Source organism: Ceratotherium simum, chromosome 33 (genome assembly GCF_057802395.1).
Source record: "Ceratotherium simum simum isolate JZ-2026a chromosome 33, ASM5780239v1, whole genome shotgun sequence".
In the NCBI taxonomy this organism is placed as follows: Eukaryota; Metazoa; Chordata; class Mammalia; order Perissodactyla; family Rhinocerotidae; genus Ceratotherium; species Ceratotherium simum.
In genome coordinates, this window is record NC_141932.1 from 6,216,500 (window position 1) to 6,239,179 (window position 22,680).

The window sequence follows — 22,680 nt, forward strand, 5'->3', positions numbered from 1 at the left end:
GTTGTTCAAGTTTGACAAGCTCTGCCTCGGCCGCCTGGGTTTGGGTCCCGGGCATGGAACCACACCACTCGTCTATCAGTAGCCATTCTGTGGCAGTGGCTCACATAGAAGAACCAGAAGAACTTACAGCTCTACACAATTATGTACTGGGGCTTTGGGGGTGGGAGAAAGAAGAAAAAAGGGGGAAGATTGGCAACAGATGTTAGCTTAGAGCAAATTTTCTGCAAAAAAAGAAAGACTATAACTGAATTGTTTGCCACCTAAGTATTTGTAATGTCTGTCTTCATTCATCTGAGCCCCGTGAGTCCCGGGAAAGAATCCGTCAGCTTCACCAATGACTCTCCAGCTCCTGGCACCATGACTGGACAAGGTAAGTGATCAATAAATATTGACTGACAGCCCAACTGCTGCAAGAAAGGAATTAAATTGGCATGTACAGAAGCTCAGCAAAGGCAAGTGAGTTGCCCAAGGTCACAAAGCCTCTATAAGAGGCAGGGTCAGAGTTGGAACAGAAATTGAGCTGGTCCTCCCCTGCCCTCTCCAAGACTCATGTTCTAGAACAAGTACCACTCTCTGGATTTGGATTTGGCATGAGGTGGAGGCAGAGCGTGTGGGGTCTGGTGAGTCTCAGATCTGGTCTGGAAGATCCCCAGACCTGCTGTCTCTTCAGAATCATCCTTCAGGGAGAGCATAGTGAGGCCCTGGCAGGGGCTGTTCCCCTTCCTCTGAGGCCACAGAAGAGGAACCCATGACGTGTCACATGTAGCTGAGACCTTGTCACCCTCCCTGCTTCCTTCCTGCCAGGCTCTGTGTTTTTATCAGTCGTCAGCACCACTGGGGACCATGGGAGGCAGTGCCAGGACACCTATCCTCACTGCCCTTCTCTGCCTCAGCGAATTTTGGCGAAAAGAGGAGAGATAGAGCTCCCTCCCCTCCTAGTCTTGGTCCCTGAGAGACTCCAGAGCTCAGGAGGTCAGGTGGGGCAGAACTTATTGGGGAAGGGAGAGTGTGCTCAGCCCCAGACCTCACCCCAGTGCTCAGGGGCCCAGACCAGGCCTGGAGCTTCTATGTGTCTGTGGCGGGGGGGCACACACAGGGAGCTCTCTTCCAGGGTTTTGTCAGAGCCTGTGGAACCAGGTGCAGGCAGGTGAGTCCTCCCTCAGACCTCCTGCAATAAAAAAAATTAAAATAAATACATGGGATCATAATGTAAATATTACACAATCAAACCTATGAAATGGGAAAATTAAGAACCATGAAAGAATATATTAGAAAAGGAAAAGCCTAAAAAATAAATGATCTAAGGTATTATGAATTAAGAAAAAGAATAGCAAATTAATCTAAATGAAGGTAGAAGGAGGGAAACAAAAAGACCAGCTACTGATGAAGACGAACAAAAAACAGAAAAATAAATAAAGCCAAAAAAGTTCATTCTTGAAAACATAGTCAAACTTACAAAACCTAGTCACAATGACCAAGAAAAAAATAGAGAAGGCACACATTTCTAATATAAGGGATGAAATTGCAGACAGCACTACAAATCCTTTGGACTTTAAAAAGATAGTAATAGAGGGCTGGCCTGGTGGCACAGTGGTTAAGTGCTCGTGCTCCACTTCCGCGGCCCAGGGTTGCTAGGAGAGTGGATCTTAAATGTTCCCGCCACAAAAAAGAAAAGGCAGCTACATGAGGGATGGAGTGTTAGCTAATGCTATGGTGGTAATCATTTTGCAATATGTAAATGTATCAGTTCAGAGGGCTTCACTGGTGATTTCCTCAAAACTCTTATGCACTTGTGAAACACACTCCCCCAAATTTACACAATTTTCCTGAAAATAGAAAAAGAAGAAATACACCCCAAATCAAGCTACAAAAACATTAACACCAAAGCCTGACAAGGAAATTACAAAATGGGAAGATCTCTCTCATGAAATTAGATGTAAATCACTAAACAAAATATTCACAAGATTCAGTGATAAATGAAAAAATCATTACATCATGACCACACTGCTTTTTCTTGGAAGAATAGCGTAGCTTAAAATTTAAAAAACCAATCAATACAATCCAACGCATTAGCAGAATAAGTAAAAATAAAATGATCATTTGACAGATGCAGAGAAAGCTTTTGATAAAATGCACCAACAATTCATTATGAAAGCAAAATCTCACCAGAAATAAAAAGGAATTCCCTACTAGTTGTAAAGTCATGTTTAAAAATCAACACTAGACATCATTTCTAATGCTGTGAACTTGAAGTCTTTCCACCATGATGGGAATGATCCACGTATTTTCCCTGCAAGTATGCCCCATCAGCACTGCCCTGGAGGAACCAACCAACTAAATAAAACAAAGCAAAGTGATAGGCACCGAAATGGGTAAGAATAATACTCTATTACTCAGATTAAAGAGTTGTGTGCATAGAAATTTAAAAATAACAAGAAATGCATTACTCAATTTAAAAAGGAATTTTCCACTATCACTGGATGGATACACAATCAATGTATAGAAATTAGTTGCACTTCAGACTTCTGGCTCTGGATTGAGATGAAGTAGATGAATATGTCCCTATTCCTTGCCCTTGTATCAGTGAGCCTGATTTTATACTTCTGACCCCCAGAATTGTAAGGAAATAAATCTGTGGGGTTTTTTTACATTTTTTATTTATTTATTTTTCCCCCAAAGCTCCAGTAGATAGTTGTATGTCATAGCTGCACATCCTTCTAGTTGCTGTATGTGGGACGCGGCCTCAGCATGGCTGGAGAAGCAGTGCTTCGGTGCGCGCCCAGGGTCCAAACCCGGACTGCCAGCAGCGGAGCGCGCAGTTAACCACTAAGCCACAGGGCCGGCCCATCTGTGTTGTTTTAAGTCACTAAGATTGTGGTAATTTGTGACAGCAGCACTTGGAAACTAATACAGCCACTTAAATTTTCTTTTGATTAGTGTTTGTAGTGAATTTATAATCTTTCTACTTTGTTTATATGGTAAAATATGCATAACATAAACTTTAAAATTTTAACCAATATTAAAGTGTACAACTCAGTGGCATTAAATACACTTACCATGTTGGGTGATCATCACTAATGTCCATTTACAGAGCATTTTCATTATCCCAAACAGAAGCTCTTTACCTTTCAACAATAACTCCCCATGTCCCCTTGCCACCAACCCCTGGTGATCTCTCTTCTACTTCCTGTCTCTAGGGCTTTGGTTATTCTAGGTGGTTCATGTAAGTGGAATCACAGAATATACGACCTTTAGTGTCTGGTTTATTTCACTCTGCAAAATGTTTCCAAGGGTCACCCACATTGTTTATTCTTTTACTTTTAACCTATGTACATCATTATATTAGAAGGGAATTTTTCTGGACTGCATATGGTAGGGTCTTATTTGTGGTTGTTTTTTCTTAAAACAATCATATAATCTCTATCTTTTTATTTCTCTGTTTAGACCATTTATATGTAATATAATTATTAACAGATTTTTTTTAGGTTTATTATTTCACTTTTTACTTATTTATTTATTTATTTACTTACTTATTTTGATAAGGAAGACCACCCCTGAGCTAAAATCCGTCACAAATCCTTGTCTTTTTGCTGAGGAAGATTGGCCCTGGGCTAACATCCGTGCCCATCTTCCTCTACTTTTTTATATGTGGGACACTTGCCACAGCATGGTTTGATGAGCAGTGCATAGGTCTCACGCACAGGATCTGAACCTGTGAACCCCGGGCCGCCGAAGCAGAGCACACAAACTTAACCACTATGCCACTGGGCCAGCCCCTATTTTACTTTATATTTTTTCTGTTTGTCCCCTCTACTGTTTGTTCTTCTATTTACCATTTCATCACATTTCTTGGCTTTAAAAAATATTTATAATATTCCATTGTAATTTCTCTATTGCTGTTTTAATTATACCTCTTTGAATGCTGTCAATGTGGCTGTACTAGATATATTCATATACACACCTAAGTTTACACAATCAAATTAGACATGTAGAAACCTTGCAAATATATAGGTCTCTTTATACCCACCCCTTTACGTTGTAGTTGCGATATGTATTATATCTACATACTCTTCCAAGACTGTGTTGGGGCCCATGAGACCAGGAATAGGCAGATGAGTCCTCCCCCAGATCTCCTGCTTCAGCCCAATGAACCCTCTTGGCACCTGGGGGGAGCAAAGAGGGTCTGGGCTGATGGCGACCAGTCTGTGAGGGACCTTGAGTGACAGCTGGGGAAGCTGATGGGGAGAAGGTCTCCCCTGACACTTCAGGTCTGATTCCTTTGCAGGTGCCTCCCCTAAACCCTCCATCTTGGATGACCCAGGCTCCATGGTCACCACAGGGAGCCCTGTGACCATCTGGTATCAGGGATCTCAGCAGGCTGATGTCTACCATCTGTATAAAGGGAGTCCTTCTACCCTGGGATGCGGAGGCCCCACAGGTCTCTAGTGACAAGGCCAATTTCTCCATCAAGTCCAAGAGCTCACACTACATGGGGAAATATCAGTGTGCATATCACAGCTGGAACAGCTGGTCAGAGCACAGTGATGCCCTACTCCTGGTGGTGACAGGTAAGGGGGGGAGCATCATGTCCTCTCCCACTGTGGGCTCCTCCTCACAGGCAGAAGGGGGCAGAGTGTGGACTCAGGGAACCTCAGCCCTCACAGTCCACACCTGGGCAATGTTGGCTGGTGGTTCCCCCTTTAACACAGCTCCCTCCTTCTCCCTCAGAATTGTATGGCACATCTCGTTTTTCTTCTTATCAATAACCCTATCTGGACCACAAGCCGAATGAGTAAAAATGGAGATTATGTTGATTGTGGTATTCACTGCTTCTGGAATGATTGCCTGGTGTGTTTTAGATATTCCCTTGTGTGTTTTTAAAAATAATGGATTGGTAAATAGAAGACAGGAATGTGTCATGGAGATACATAATCCTGAGTCAGAGACAGAAAGCAGTAGGCTGAGGTGGAGGAACTGAAAGGCAGACCCAGCCTTTCACTCCTTCATGTTCCTGATTCTCAGGACAAAATGAAGCCCCAACTGTTCATCTTTGTCTCCTAATTAGTCAGAAGATGAGACCCTGGAGATGCTCAAGGAATTGAGGAATTGGCATTAACTAGTTTTGGAGACTCCTTGGAGATCAGAGAAGAGATTACCTAAGCATCCCTAAGTCTCCTCATCCACAGTCTCTGTTTTTGGCTCTCAGGAGTAGCTGACGCCCTCAGACCATCTCAAAAAAGTCAGACACCCAAACGAATGAGTAAGGAGAAATTCTCAGTATGGGGCTGGGTACCGAGGGTCAAATCCTGTCAACAGAAGGGAGGTGCCCTGGACAGACATGCAGGGACCCTGGGGTGATTTCAGTCTACCTTGACCACTATGATCTCTTTGTCCTCAATCTCTATCTAAAAAATACAAGATTACACAGTGGAGAATCTCATCAAGATGGGAATGTCTGCCTTGTTCATGGTGGTTCTCGGGCTGCTGCTGTTTCAGGCTTGGCACAGTCAGAGAAGGACACAAAGGTGCAGCCAAGAGATAAACACAAGAGAGAGCAAGCCCATCAGTTAGGGAGGTAGAACCTTGGAAACAAATCTGATGTTACCAAGAGGGTCTGAAAGAAAATCTGGGGCGTAACTTGCGGGGAACTGTCTGCTGAGAATACAGAGAAGGTCAACATGGTTCAAGTGAAGAACAATGTCAGGGCTGTTCCTGCAGAGGATTTTCCTTAATGAGACTGTGGTAATTTCCCTCCGTAACACTATTGATCGTCCTTGAATGGACCCCTTCTTTCCTCACCCCTATGACACAAGGCTACCTCCACATGGCATGCTTGGGTCCACATCTATACTCACTTTCATGCTTTGGCAGAGTTTCATGTAATACTATTTTCTCTATTTTTATTTACCACATCCCTTGATGTGTGCATCTCTTCAATTCAGAACACAGAACCTGTTTTAAATAACTGAATAAATGGGTGAAAATAGGGTCCAGATTGGAACAGATAAATCCGAAATCATTCCCCAAAACCCTCTCAGGAGTCATCAAGTCTTGGTTTCTTCATCAGGTGATACTTGGCATAGTTTCTCCCAAAATTCACCAATTTGAGCAATCCAGTGTTTAAAGTGCAAGTCAGGTGGTGTGCTGGTAAACTGGCTCTGTAAAAATCATTTCTTACGTAGCCCAGATTTGTGAAATTGCCTATATCTTTGATGTAAATACTCCTTTCATTGTCAACTTCAAGGTGCCAGTGTGGATACACTGAAGGCAGAGTTGGAAAGAAATAAATAGAACCATCTTGTGCAAGTGAGTTAATCCAGCTGCAGCACACCTCACTGATGGCCCCATGTACACGTATGTTTCCTTCTATTTAAAGGTCATGGTCATTTCCACCTCAATGTCATGCCACAGTTTCAATAAAACTATGATGACCAAACCCTAGCACATCCACGTGAGAGGGAAGTAGAAAACAATGGCAAAATCAATCGTGGGAGAAGATACTGAGTGCCTAGACTCTCCATATATTATTGGTAGGTGTACAAATTGCTTCAGTCAATTTGAGGAATAAATAACAATTACTAGTTCAAAGGAAAAGACACATAGCTCTGGCCCATAAATATATACCTTAGAGGAGAATGTGTGTGTATGCACGATGATACTTGCATGAGAATGTGTTGACACGGATGTTGTGCATTTTAGACAAAAAACATAGATCAATATCACAATTAATGAATATTTGAGTTGTACACATGTAATGGAACATTTTATTTCAGAAAAAGGACAAACTAAAACTATAAAAGAGATTGCTTTCAAACACGATAGTGAAAAATTAAGGGAAATTTTAAGAAGCATGTTGTAAAGTTATTCCATTATATACCTATTTCAGGAAAAGAAAGATTTATTATTTATGGAGGCATAATTACTTTTAACCCTATAAATAATGGAAGGAAAAGGTTCCCAAATAATCCATTATGGTGGTAAACTATATGGAGATGTTGGAAGGTTTTGTTCAAGATGGAGGGTCTTCTGGAACACTGGCAATGTTCTCATTGACTTTCTTTTGTTGACTCATAAGGTCACTTGTTATCGGTAAATAACACCTTTCTATCTAACACCTATGCTTATTTTCCATATAATTGAGAGAGATGGAGTTGAAGTAGGATGGAGAAAGGCATAGTCTTCACTAGATGCTGAATATCAACCAAAGTTGCTCTTGATCTGTTATAGCAAATACTTCACATGTTGGCATTGAGGTTCCCTCAGAATAGAATGACCATTCACCTGCTCAGCCTCACCTGAGTCTAATCAGACAATCAGCCACTTCATAGGTGAGAAATCGGATCTCTAAACACTTTCCCCAATATCAAAGGATATATAATGATGAATTTGAAATGGATTCATGTGAGTTTCTGAACCCCTTGTGTCTCGTGAATCTGATTTGAGATGGAGGTCATCAATAGTGACTTGGGGGTTATGTCACAGATGGGGCTTATCTACCTTCCAGTTGATTGTCAGAATCATTGTTCTGTGGGGGCATGATGGGAGGATCTCTTACTCTACCCTCCTGCTGGCATCTCTCTGTATGCCTACTTTCTTTTATTCTGACATTCTCCAAGTTTTGATGTGGTATAATTTCATCATCCCTCTTTCTTAGTATTGCATAAATTTAAACAAATATTATGTTTTAGTATTTTGCTTATTTTATTCAATAATTAGAATTTTTCTTAATATCTTTTTATTGTTGATTGCTAATTAAACTGCAGCTTTCCCAGGGAACACAATGTATACACCAGCAATCTGGAAAGAATTAGAGATATTTCTATTTTTTTCTAACAAACGCATAACATTTTAGGTTCAGCATGGGCCATAAATATGTGCATTCCCTCCTTGTTGCTATACACATAACACCACATTATTTATTTATTTACTTCCTTATTTTTTTACACATATATATCACAAATTATTTTATGCATATTTGTATAACATAAAGTGTCAAGCTTTATAATATTTATACACATTAGACCAAGTATTTGTGTGTCATTTACTCTTATAAAAATTACTTTATATATATACTCTAAGCTATTACAAATCTTATAATCTTATAGATATATTTGTTCTGATCTCCAATTATGTATTTATTTATGCTTTATGTATTTCATGGACAGTGATTAGGTGAATATTGTTTATGAGTGCTATATCTTCAAAGTGAATACGTTATTAAAAAGATAAAATAATTTTTCCTTATATAAATACTTTTATGTTCAATTTTGTTGAATATTTATATAGCTATCAACTAATTTTATTAAATAATAATAGCATATCCTTTATCGATTTAAAATACTCTTTAATGATTTCATTTTAGATGAGATTTTGTCGTTATACATATCTGTTTTTTTTGAGGGGCATACTTTGTGCTAATCCTTGAGTCAGTCAATTAATCTTTTAATGTTTGGTAATAAATGAATAATTTAAAAGTATTACTCTCATTTTATATAAGCATGGGTTGTTATGGACTAAGATATCCTGCAATCTCTTACTTTTGTTGTGAATTTACAGACCATTTTCAGCGCTATCTGGATTTATTTTTTTATATAACTACATCAGCCAGTTTTAAGGTAATATATTGTGTTTCTAATTTTAGATAGTTATCCCCATTGTTAATATTGGTATTTACATTTATAATTTTGAACAATTTTTTTGAAGTTTTTTTTAAAATTTTTGTTTATTGCAGTAACATTGGTTTATAACATTGTATAAATTTCAGGCGTACATCATTATACTTCTGTTTCTTCACGGATTACATCATGTTCTCATGTGAACAATTTTTTATTCACTCTTTCCTTTAGATAAGACAAGGACATTGCAAATTAGCTGAATTCTTAATACTGACTTTCTTTCAAAATCTCTCTCTCACACAAACACACACACTCCAGATATTTTGATTCATCTTTCTTAAATACAAATGTATGTATATACAAATATGGTTTTCCAATGTTTATTTGTTTTGCCATCTTTTTCTCATTTATGCCTCTCACCTTCTCTATTTTTCATCCATTGTTCTTTTGACCTAAGTACATATTTTTATTACTTTTAGTGAGTGTGTCAATAGTAAAATGTCTAAGACTTTGTGTGTCTGGAAATGCCTTATTTTCACTCTCTATTTTCATTAAGATACTTGAAAATATAACCTTATTTTAAGTAAAGGATGTGATCCAACTGGGAGGAGGAGAAAATACATCTGATGATTAAGGATCTGTCCCAAACGCCTTCCTTATCCCTCATGAAGATGATGCCTGTTGTGGTGGGAAACACATGTGGTGGGACTGAGACATGAGTCCAAGCAGGTAGGATGTGCCCCAGGTCTCCTCATGGTTACAGATTTCTCACCTACCGACCCTTTCACCTTCCCCCTTTAATAACAATTTGGGTGAGTATAGAAGTCTTCGCTCACCATTAATTTCTTGAATGTACTGTTCTTGTATCTTCTGGCATTATTTTTCTGTTTTGTACATCAGCTCCTGTCAATTTTCTTCACTTTACCATGAAATGTCAAGACTCAGATTTTACTGATATATCCATGCACCCAGCACTCACATGTTCCTTCTACGTCTCTGTAAAATGCCCGCCATTTGCCTCTAGGACTGCTGCAGACATGGTTCTCACTGCTTTCCTCCTGAAACTCGCAACATGCATTATTCTCTTCTATTCACCATGTGTCTTAATTTTCTCATTCAAGTCTCTCTGTGATGCAACTTACAAAATTACCTCAATACTGTATTTTAGTTTCATAATTTGATCTTCAGCTGCATCTTCTTTGATGGAAAGAATATTTTGAGTGTGTTAAATGAAAGTCTTATTTTTTGCCTCTAAGCATTTGCCTAATTCATTTCTAAAATTCTATATTCTATAATATAACCTCTGTTGTTGTTTCAAGAATTCAATTTACTCCTTTATTTTTTCAGATGTTTAAATGTGGTTAAATAAAAATGAGTGTCACATATCCCTAGTATTTTATTTCCTTCGATATAGTAGCTCCCATTTATGATTCTGCAGATAGTCATTTGTAACACTATTTACCACTATTAGGACGACACTTTGATGTCCATTCCTCTTGGATGCTGCCTTCCCACACTTGATTTTCCATAAAGAATTTCCCCCAGGAATCTCCTGACTGTCAGGGTGAAAAGGTGGATTGCAGCTGCCCTGTCCCATGACATCCTCTCTCCCTACTTAGCATCTGACTAGGGATGTGCCCGGGAGGGATGGCTCCACCATGAGCCCCACACTCACACATTGGCAGACGATCTTGTAGGACTACACTTGAGTTAATCTGTTTCACTACCACACGGCGGCATGGGGTGGCTCAGTGTTGACCATGGTCCTGGGACAGCAGACGGAGATATCCCTGTGCCTGTCTTCAAACATGGGGGAGGGGAAACACAGCTTCCAACTTTCACCTTGAGCCCTGCTCCCTTCCCTGCCTGTGAGGAGCTGGGGTCCCTCTCCTGCCTACAGAGAGGTGGAAATGTCCACTCTAATTACAGCTTGATGGTCCCAAGCACCCGTGGCCAATCAGCCTTGTCTTCTTTTATCTCTTGTGATTCCATCTCAATTTTGGAAATTTTTGTTTCTCTTTTTATGCAGTTGACTGTAGATACATGTCTCAAAAATATAAGTAGCATTTCCCAGAATTAGGAGCAGATGGGGGCACTTGACTGGGCACACCAATCCTCCACCCTAACTGTGGAGTCCAACACTTTGATGCTCTCATGCCTCAAACCCCACATGTCTTAATCGGGTCTGGAAACTAACAATGATTGATCCCTCCAATATCCTGGGCACCACGGACCCCACAACCACTCTGAGTGGGGTTCCTGAGAACATGCTGCAGACGAGGAAACTGAGGCTCAGATTGGACGTTAATGCTCAAGGTCACATGGGCAGTGGAGGATGGAGGAATATTTAAATAAGAACCAGCTATGTCCCAAAATCACAGCACTAACCCATTCATTGTCCCCTGAAGCTGAGGACAGGACTCCAGGATGAGGAAGATAGCTCTGCATGGGGGGGCCAGGGGCACCGAGGAGGCAAGAACGACTCAGAGGTTTCTTCACAGAGAAATGTGGGTGGCCGCTGTTGCAAGAAAAAAGAGAAGTCCATGAAGGGGGCTGAGATAGAAAGAAAGCCCACACTCTGGGGCCAGGGGAGGAGTGATGTCTCCTTCCCTTATTTCACTGTATTTCTCCTTTGTGCTCACTGCCACAATGACCTCGACCTGATCCATACAGTTAGATGTTGAGCATGTGTCTCTGCTGATCTGAGCTCTGCAGGGCAGCAGGAACTTGCATCTTCCCTGAAGCATCTCCAGGGCCAGGATGACCACTGTCCATGGTGAGGACCCCACAGGGATGTGCTGATGGATGGGCTGAGGATGAAGGAGACCCCATGGGGGAGGCTCTGAGAGGGAAGTGTGTGCCCTGGGTCGCACACAACCTGGAAGAGTTGTCTCTGGGTCTATTTGCTGCTCTGTGCTGGAAAAAAGAGCCAGGTTCTTCAGAAAAGCAGCTCCCTTTCCTGTAGGGCTGCTGACGAGACAATCACACGAGGGGGAGGACCAGTCTCTGAGTGACCACACCCTGTGCGTCTGTCTGTCCTGCCAGGCTCCATGGTCTCCTCCATCTGCATAACTGGGGCTAGAGGAAAGAGACACCATGACCCTCATCCTCACGGCCATGCTCTGCATTGGTGAGATTTAAGGAGGGTGAGGGGAAGCCCTAGTCTGGGAGGGACTCCACCCCACAGCCAGGCCTGGGTCTGTCAGGAGACAGACTATCTCAGCCCCATTGGCTGGTCAGAGCACAGTGACCCCTTGGAGCTGGTGGTGACAGGTGAGAGGACACTCAAGGGTCCCAGCCTCAGGCTCTGCCCTCAGGCAGGGGGTCTGCGCTCAGGGGTGTCTCCCTCTCACAGCCAAGCCCTGGGGAACATGAGGGAGGTGTGAGCCCCATTTAACACGCTGCCCCCTCCTCTCCTAGGATTCTATGGCAAACCCTCCCTCTTAGCCCTGCCAAGCCCTGTGGTGACCTCAGGAGGGAACGTGACCCTCCAGTGTGACTCATGGCTGGGATTTGACAGGTTCATTCTGACAGGAAGGAGAACATAATCCCCCCTGAACCCTGGACTCACAGAGATTCCCCAAAGGGTAGTTCCAGGCCCTTTTCCCTGTGGGCCCCATGATTCCCAATCACAGGTGGACGTTCAGATGCTATGGCTGTTCCAGGAAGTATCCCACCCTGTGGTTACATCCCAGTGACCCCCTGGAGCTCCTGGTCTCAGGTGAGTTTCCTCAGCCCTGTAGCCTCTCCCTATGATCTATTTGGGGGCCCTGTCCTCGAGAGATGTCTGGGCTGGGATGGGTGTGACAGGTCTGTGACTGAGGGTATCTGCCCCTCAGAGGCCCTCCTACCACTGCTCATCCCTTTCCCTTTCACCTGGGGTCTAAAAGCTGCCAGGTTGGCAGAAAGGAGCTCTTGGGGGTGGCACAGGACAGATGCAGGAGAAGAATTAGAGTGAGGTAGGGACTCCAGGGCTGGCCCCAGCCCCTCATTCCGTTCCTGTATCATTCCAGGACACCTTGTGGATCCCAGCCCCCCACCAACAGGACCCATATCAACAACTGATGATTCACTGAAACCTCTTTTCTTAGAGGGAGCACAACCACCGACAGCAGTTCTGAGAGTGTCTCAGAGGATGTGATGCCCCTTCAGATACTCAAGGAGAGGCTTGTGTCCCAGGGAGGCTGGGACATTTTTTGTGTATCTCCTGAATTTTCTCTTTAATTTTAACCATAGTGAGAAACATTTAAAAGACTTCTTAGTATCAAACATTTGGATATTAACCCCACTTAATGATGTCTATTATTAATTCACACTTTCTGACTTGTATAAGCCTATTTAGAATTTTTACATTTGGATGTATAGTTAGAATTGTTCTATAATTTTTTATTTTTTATGTAAAAACTGGTTAAAATAGATTTTCAGGGTTACCCATTTTTTGTGCTCTGTAGGGCTGCTGACGAGACAATCACACGAGGGGGAGGACAAATCTCTGAGTGACAACACCCTGTGCGTCTGTCTGTCCTGCCAGGCTCCATGGTCTCCTCCATCTGCATAACTGGGGCTAGAGGAAAGAGACACCATGACCCTCATCCTCACGGCCATGCTCTGCATTGGTGAGATTTAAGGAGGGTGAGGGGAAGCCCTAGTCTGGGAGGGACTCCACCCCACAGCCAGGCCTGGGTCTTTTTTTTTGGAGAGTCTATCTAAAGGTTTTTCAATTTTGTTTATCTTTTTCAGAGAACCAGCTCTTGCTTTTATTAATTTATTCTTTCTTTTTTTTTTTTGGCTCTATTTCATTTATTTCTGCTCTGATTTTTATTATTTCGCTTCTTCTACTGATTTTGGGCTTTGTTTGTTCTACTTTTTCCACTTCCTCCAGTTTCCCTGGTTTCTCCGATGTATACATGTTATTAAACTTGGTATTATTTTCTCCTGCTAACCTGTCTTTTAATTATTTGGGCCCAGTCATAAGAACTTGAAGCGAAAGGGTGGAAGGGGATTCTCCCTCTTCCCCAACAAGTCCTTAACAGATACAGAGTGAGTGGTGGACAGAGGAGCAACCTTCCATCAGGAACGGTCCTACTTCAGTGGAGGAGGAAGGACACTGGCCCATCATTCGCTATCCTTTTTCTTAGGAATTCCTACAATTACTTGCCCATCGCCCAAAAAAACAAACACCACAAAAGGTGAGCAAGGATGTCTCTTAATTTAATCTATGGATCTCTGGGAACCAGAGGGCTCCTTGTGAGTGTCGACTCTGCCACCTCCCGGATCTGTGACCTTGAGTTAGTCAGCTTCCCCTTCTAATCCCCAAATTCTCCATCAGCATTTGAGACTGTGGTCAGTATGAGAATCAGAAGGGGCATTTAGGCTCCCATGTTCTGGGACTGAGGCCTTTTCTAATAGGGATAAAGGGGTCACAGGGGCCCTGACCCCATGCCCAGGAGACGTGCTTATCCTCCCTCCATCAGGATCTGTGAGGATGGGGATGATAGACGATTGGAAGGACTTAAGGGAATGCTTTAAATATGTACTGTCCATCTGTTAATACTCTATTAGCTGAATATCTGACAGTTAACAAGGAAAAAGAGTCTGTCTTCATGAGGATCATATTTCAGATGTGCGTGAAGGGAAGTGAAAAAGTATGAGGAGTAAATGAATGAAAATTCATTAAGATTCAATAATTCATACACCTTGAGATAGAGTCATGTGATAGAGAAAGCTTAAGTGGGTAATTTAGAGTAAGTGGTAGGCAAAACTCTACTGAGGGTGACATTTCAGGTGTGAGATAATGACAAAGAACGCCGGTCCTGAGATTAGTCTAAGGATATTCCTGCGAGATGGAACCCTGAATGGCATGAATCCAACGTGGGAATGAGCTTTGTGAGTTCAAACCACCCATGAGCCTGACGTGTGCTGAGTGAGGTGGAGTTGAGAGAGGTAGACTGGAGTCAAACTTGGCAAAGGTGGTTAAGCAATGACAAGGAGCTTGGATTTTATTCTGTCTCAAATCGGAATCCATTAAAATATGTATATCAGAAAAGTGGCATTATGTGCATGATATTTTAGAAGGAACAAATTGGCAAGTGTCAACAGAATTAATTTAAAGAGAGTGAGTGAAAGCCATGATCCTGGAGGGAGGATATGACAGTCCCTGTGGAGAGAAATCATAGCGCCTTAGCCATGAAGGTGCAAGGATAGAAGTCTAGTGGGTGGTTTCATGACATACTCAGATGTAGACTCACTAGGAAAGAGATTTCTGAACACTTGTATTTCTCAGCTGAGCCACCTTTGGCATTCTCATCAAAGTTGTAAAATTTCTTGGCATAAACTTGTTCATAGTATTTCTTTATTATCCTTTTAATGTCTGTAGGATTGGTAGCGACGCCCCTCTTATTCTTGATATCAGTAATTTATGTTCTCTCTTTTTTCCTCTCTTGCTCTTTTTCTTTATATCCTACAAGCTTTGATATGTTGCAGTTTAGTTGATCATTCTTCATTAATATTTTGTAAATTCAATTTTGTGTGATTCTATAACCATAAGTATAGGGGATTTTATTTGTTTCCAAAGTATTAGGTTTTTTTCTTAATGTTTTCTTATTGTTGATGCTCATTTAATTGTACTCTAATCAGAAAACATGGTATGTAGGATAACAGTTTGGAGAGACATAGATACTTTGTTGTCTAGTAAGAAATCAATATTTTCTCTTCAATATGTGATTTAAATAATGAGCATTCCCACTTTGTTGTAATATATGTCACAAAAATATTTCTATAAAATTATGCATACTAAATACACAACCAAAAACTTCACCACGTGCACACAGCACATTGAACATTTAATTGATTAACTCTCATGTAAATTTTTTGCCAGCCTCGTCTATCAGATAGTATATATTTTTCTCATAAATGTTCAAATCCCCCATTACATATCAATTTATGTTTTTTATGCTTCAAGGATACGTGATTGGTTGAGTGAAAGTTCATAATTGTATGGCTTCTTAGTTGATTTAAAAATATAAAACACCGGAGTCAGTCCAGTGGTGTCGTGGTTCAGTTTGCACACTCCGCTTCGACAGCCCAGGGTTTGCAGGTTCAGATCCTGGACTCGGACCTATGCACCGCTTAACAAACCATGCCTTGGCAGTCGTCCCACATACAAAGTAGAGGAAGATGGGCACGAATGTTAGCCCAGGGCCAATCTTCCTCAGCAAAAAGAGGAGTATTGACAAAGGATGTTAGCTCAGGGCTAATCTTCCTCACCAAAATAAAATATATATATATGAAATACCAATTCTTGATCTCTTAAAAATATTTTTCTGTTTGTGTTAGTTTTCTATTGCTGCCATAACAAATTACCACAAATTTAGCAGCTTAAACCAAATTTATCATCTCACAGTTCTGTAGGTCAGAATTGTGAATGGGTCTCACCAGGCTAAAATTAAGGTGCTGACGTGGCTGAATTCCTTTCTGGAGGCTCTAGAGAGGAGAATCCATTTCCTTGTTCATTGAGACGATTGACAGAATTATATGCACTTGCAAATATGCATAGATATATATTCATATCAAATGCTTACTGATATTTCTATGTACTGTCAATTTCTTTTGTTCTCAGTACCATCTCATTTTCTCCGCTTTGGATTCATTATTCTTCTTTCCGATTTGCATCATTCAGTATTCCTATCAGAAAGGGTGTAGACACAAAAATATCTACATCCTTGTGTCTCAACAATGCCTGATTCATATTAATATTCTCTCTCTATACCACAGTATTTGGTGAAGGAGAAGACTCACCTTGTTAGAGTGAAAGACATCTGGTATTTAAGAGATCTGACCGTCAACGCCCTCCTTATCTCTCATAAAGATGCAGCCTGATGTGGTGGGTTTAAAGAGTGAGACACGAGTCCCAATATGTCAGCTATTCCGTGTCTCTATGTGTTTAAGGATTTCTCCACTGCTGACGGTTCATCTTGCCCATTAATAATAACTAGGCTCCGTGTAGAATTCTGTACTCACAGTAAATACCTTGAAGGTATTTCTTAAGTATTTTCCATCACCTGTTTTTGCTCTTGAGAAGTCCAGTCCCAATGAGCTTGTCATTCATTTGAGGGTCACTTACATTTTCTCCAATAGTTTTAGAATTATTTAAAAATTTATTATCAATGTTCTTTACCAGGGCCACAATATGATTTTCACTTATAAATTCATGCATTTTAAATCCATGTTTTTTCTTCATTTCTGTAAAAATTTCAACCAGTCTCTCTTCGGGTTTGCCTAACACCATTCTCACTTCTTTCATCCTGAAACTGTGATAGATGTCTGCTTACTCTTCTCATTCTATTTCTTGTGTATACTCATTACCTTTTCTATTTTTCAACTTCTGGTCTCCCTGTGATGCATTATAGAAACTTTAATCAATATTTTATTCCAGCAATGTCAGCAGTTCTGGTCTCCCTGTGATGCATTCTAGAAACATTAATCAATATTTTATTCCAGCAATGTCAGCAGGATAGCAGAATAGGAAGACCCAGTCCTTGTGTCCCCACAGAAACACTGATAAAACAAAGATATTTCGGCCAAAAACCTTAACAAGAGCTCCAGAATCCAGTTAATAAGTTGCAAAACCTCAGACGAGCATAAAACAAACAAACAAAAAAAAAACACGCCACTTTAGAAATGGATAAAAAGTGCATTTTCACTTTTCCCACGTCACCCATCCCCTAAGCCTCTGAGAGATCAGCTCCTCCCAGGATTTCTCCCTCAGAGAAAAGAGAGGGTGAAGCTGCATCTGAGGGCGCTGCCCCAGAGACCTCCTGGTGTCCCACCTCACTCAGAGCGCTAGGCTGCAGGCACACCAGGAGCAGCCAAGAACAGAGGAAAGGGGCTCTCAGTGCAGGCACAGCCCTGAGACTCCTCCCCCAGGAGGGGGGAGAGGAGCGGAGCTTGTACATCCACAGATCACGTGTGAGAGGCTCCCAGAAGCTGTGACTGGGCTGATTGGTGGTCTCCCCCTGACAGAACCAGACCGTAAAGAGTGGAAGAGGTGGCTGCTTCTTCCAGTGCACAGACACTACAAGCTACAAGAAACACGAAGAATAAGGGAAACATGACAGGATCAGAGGAAAAAAGTAAATCTCATTAACTGACCATAAAGAAAAGGAGATCTATGAGTTGCCTCAAAAATTATTCAAAATAATTATCTTAATTATTTTAGGTGAACTAATTTTCCACAGGGTACCAAGAGCCCACAATTGGGAAAGGATAGTCTCTTCAATAAAAGGTGTTGGGAAAACTAGATACCCACATGCAGAGGAATGAAGTTGGACCCTCAGCTCACACCATACGCAAAAATCAACTCAAAATGGATTAAAGACTTATCAACTTAAAAAGCAAATTCACCTGTTATTTATCCTCAAAATAAGTTTATTCGGGAATAGCCAAAAGAATTACAATTTGAGATGTGCGTGCTATGGCAAACCACAGGCAAATGGAGACAACAAAGGAAGGGAGCTGTTTTTAGAGAGAAAAAGCAGGAGTAGGGAGGGGTTGTTCTAAATGAAGCTCATTAGGGGAAAATGACAGTTCAAGGTGGCAATGATGTGTCATTGGCTGAGCTGAAGCCTTCCTCGGAGGCCACGAGAGAAATCTTCCTTCCGTAGTGAAGTAGTTCTACTTCCCGTGGAAGATGCAAGCTTCTGTCTCCTCCTGTTTGGTGTAACTGAGGACGAGTGATAGGACTGAGAGCTCCCCCCACCGGCCTCCTTGACTCCAATTTAGTTAAGGTTTCTTTTATTAATTTCCACAGACTTAAATATAAGATCTGAAACAATAAAACAACTGGAAGAAAACAAAGGTGAAAAGCTTCTTACATCAGTTTGAGCAATGATACTTTTTTGGATGTGACACCAAAAGCACAGGTAACGAAAGAAAAATACAGGTAGGATTGCACCAAACTAAAAAGTTTCTGCACAGCAAAGGAAACAATCAACACAGTGAAAAGGCAACTTACAGAATGGGAGAAAATACTGCAAACCATACATCTAATAAGGAATTAATTTTCAAAATATATAAGGAACTCATACAACTGAATACAAAAGTGGTAATAATAACCCAATTAAAAAATGGGCTAAGAGGGGGCTGGCCCAGTAGTGTAGTGGTTAACTTCGTGACTACACTTAGGCAGCCTGGGGTTTATGGGTTTGGATCATGGGCGTGGACCTACACACCGCTCATCAAGCCATGCTGTGGTGGCATCCCACATGTAAAATAGAGGAAGATTGTCACAGATGTTGGCTCAGGGACAATCTTCCGCAAGCAAAAAAGAAAGATTGGCAACAGATGTTAGCTCAGGGCCAATTTTCCTCACAAAACAAACAAAAAAAATGGGCAAAGAACCTGAATAGGCATTTCTCAAAAGAAGACATTCAAATGGCCCCTCAGTGCATGAAAAGGTGATCAATCTCACTAATCATCAGGGAAATGCAAAGAAAAACCACAACGAGATATCACCTCACACCTGTTAGAATGGCTATTGCCAAGAAGCCAAGAGATAGCAAGTGTTGGCAAACGTGGAGAAAAGGGAACACTTGTGTGCTGTTCGTGAGAATGTGAACTGGTACAGCCATTTTGGAATACAGTATGGAGGTTCCTCAAAAAATTAAAAATATAACTACAATGTGATCCAGCAATCCTACTTCCGAGTATATATCCTAATTCATGAAATTAGGATCTCAGAGAGATATCTACACTCCTATGTTCATTTCAGCATTCTTCACAACAGCCAAGATATGGAAGCAACCTAAATGTCCATCAACAGATGAATAGATGAAGAAGATGTGTATATACCTGCAATGGAATATTATTCATCCTTTAAAAATAAGGAAGTTCTGCTATCTGTGACAACATGGATGAACCTGGAGGACACTATGCTAAGTGAAATAAGCAAGACAAAGAGAAATACGACATAATTTCACTTACATTTAGAGTCCAAAATAGTCAAAATCATAGAAACAGAGTTTAATGGTGGTTGCAAGGAACTGGGGAAATTGGGGGATGCTGGTCAAGGGGTACAAAGTTTCAGTTATGCAGCTGAATGAGTTCTGGAGATCTAAGGTACAGTCATGTGACTACAGTTAACAATACTCTATTGTGTACTTGAAATTTGCTTAGGGGGTAGATCTGAAGTGTTCTCACCACACACACACACAAAATGGTAACAATGTGGGTGATGGATGTGTTATTTACCTTGATTATGCTGATTATTTCACAATATATGCAACATTATGATACAGTGTATCAAGTTGTACAACTTAAATATATGCAATTTTTATTTGTCAATTATATCACAATAAAGCCAGAAAAAACTTTGTTCCATAATTACACCAAGAATTTGGGAAGTTATTCCATTTCTAATTTTAAGTAGTTACTCTCATTTTCAATATATGTATTTGTATTTTTATTTCTAAGCAAGTATTCATTATCCTCTTCCCTCAGAGAAGACAAGGTTCTATTTACACTTTACTTGAACTGTGAGTTCTCATATATGTAAATATGTGTGTGCATGTGCACATCTGTGTGTTTTTGAGCACATGTGTGTGGGGGGGTGTGTTTTTTCGTGTGTGCATTGTGTGCAAGTGTGCGTTTGTGTAGTTTTCCAGCGTTTTTTTGTCATTGTTTTCCTCACTGTTGCATCTCACTTTCTCTATTTTGGGTTCGTTGTTCTCCCAACTGAATTTCATCACTTAGTATTCCTTTCACTGGGTGTAAAAATAGTAAAATATCTAAGAACTTGCAGCTCTGGAAATGCCTTCTTTCACTCTTGTTCTCTTTATAAAGTTACTTGGGAACATTTTGTTATTTCAGATAAAGTGTAGGAGTCAACTAGCAGGAGAGGAAAATCCATCTGATGGTCAAGGATCCACCCCCAAAGCTCTTCTTATCTCTCATGGAGACGCGGCCCCACGTCGCGGGTCTAACCTGTGAGATTCAGGTCAGAGTCTCCTCTTGTTTGGGGATTTGCCCCTCTGATCCTTTCTCCTTTGTCCCTTCAAAATAATTTGGATCAGTATAAAATTCTTCACAAACAGTTAATTCCTGGAAGATATTTCTCCAATCTCTTCTGGCATCTCTTTTTGCTGTGGGACAGTCTGGTCCCAGACCTTGTCATTCCATTGACGATAATTTGCATTTTCTCTGGGAAGTAATTTTAGGACTTTTTATGTGGCCCAAGGCCAGTCCTCCTCAAAATTTTTTGAGTTGAAATTCACATGAAATAAAATCAACCATTTTAAAGTGTACAATTCAGTGTAAGATATATATTTTTAATCTACCCTTCCTTTTCTTCATTCACCATGAAGGTCAAGACACAGACGTCATTTCAAATATGTACCTCCTAGTACTTAGTCTTTCCTCCTCTCTGTAAAAGTTGATTCTTTTTTTTTTTTTTTTTTAAAGATTTTATTTATTTATTTTTTCCCCCCAAAGCCCCAGTAGATAGTTGTGTGTCACAGCTGCACATCCTTCTAGTTGCTGTATGTGGGACGCGGCCTCAGCATGGCCGGAGAAGCAGCGCGCCGGTGGGAGCCCGGGATCCGAACTCGGGTCGCCAGCAGTGGAGCGCGTGCACTTAACCGCTAAGCCACGGGGCCGGCCCTAAAAGTTGATTCTTTAACTCTTTTTTTTTTCTCCTGAGGAAGATTAACCCTGAGATAACATCTGTCACCAATCCTCTTTTTGCTGAGGAAGATTCGCCCTGGGCTAACATCCATGCCCATCTTCCTCTACTTTGTATGGGATGCCGCCACAGCATGGCTTCACAAGCGGTGCATCCGTGTGCGCCCAGGATCAGAACCTGCGAACCCCAGGCCGCCACAGCAGGGCGTGCGCACTTAACCACTGCGCCACTGCGCGAGCCCCAATCCTTAACTCTTGAGCTGTTGATGGTCGTCCTTCTCCCTTCTTTCCTCTAACACTTACAATAGATGTGACGTTGGTCCTCCTCATTCTATTCCCCAGGTATCTTAAATTTCTATTTCTGGTCTCTTTGTGCTGCATTCTAGAAAATTCCCTCATTATTTTGTTCCAGTTTCATAATTGCCCTTCAGCTGTCTAGTCCTTGAGGGATGAATTTTTTTAACGTCTTAATTCTACTGTATTTTTCATCTCTAAAATTTCTAACTCACTTCAATAGTTGCATATTCTATGAAAACAATCTATATTCTTGCATCAAAAATTCCATTTATCCCTTTATGTTTCAGGTACTTAAACACGCTTAATTTAAAATTACTCTCCTATTTTCTTATTGACTCTATTCCTTGCATATGATAATCCCCATTAGTCAGTAGCTTATTGTCTGTAGCATGTTCATCGTGATTAGGAGGACTCTTGACTATCCATTCTTGCTGGAAGGCTCTTCTCTCACACCCCTGATCTTCCAGAGAGGGTTTTCCAGGGCCATCCTGGGAGTCAGGCTGACAAGTGGGCACTGTTGCAGCTGTTCCTGCCTCATGGCATCCACTTTCTTAAACTGAACATCTTCTCAGGGTTGTGCCCAGAGGGATGCTCCAGTGGGACCCTCACATTCACATGTGGGGCAGATGCCCATGGCTGACAATACTGGAGTCAATCTGTTTCAGGACACACAGGAGAGGTTGTTCAGTGCAGACCATGGGCTCAGGTCAGTGGGCAGACATCCCAGAGCCCACCCAGAAACACGGGGGAGGGGGAAGCACAGCTTCTAACATTCACCTGGAGCTCTGACCACTCCCTTCTTGTGAGGATGTGGGATCCCTCTCCGTGCCCACGTAGGTGACCTCCTTTCTAGGACCTCTTGGCAATCCTGGGCACTGTGGCCGCTCAGCTTTGTTCTCTATTATTTGCTTAGTTCCCTCTCCATTGTGGTAAATTTCATTCTCTTTTTCTGCATTTGTCTGTGGCTGCATATTTCACAAACATTGTAAGTATAATTTCTCAGTGTTAGGAGCAGACAAGAGCTCTTGGGTGGGCACATCAGTTATCCTCCTGACTATGGAGTCTGGCTCCATGATCCCATCGTGTCCCAAAT

General features: G+C 41.4%; 1 pseudogene across 1 annotated transcript; it reads left to right on the forward strand.

Moving 5' to 3' along the window:
- Positions 1 to 357: 357 nt before the first annotated feature.
- LOC106800107 (leukocyte immunoglobulin-like receptor subfamily A member 6) lies at positions 358 to 13,557 on the forward strand (annotated as a pseudogene). Its single transcript, XR_015549633.1, has 5 exons — positions 358 to 370; positions 4,286 to 4,568; positions 12,036 to 12,336; positions 12,629 to 13,231; positions 13,356 to 13,557. The product of XR_015549633.1 is annotated as a leukocyte immunoglobulin-like receptor subfamily A member 6 (transcript).
- Positions 13,558 to 22,680: the final 9,123 nt, after the last annotated feature.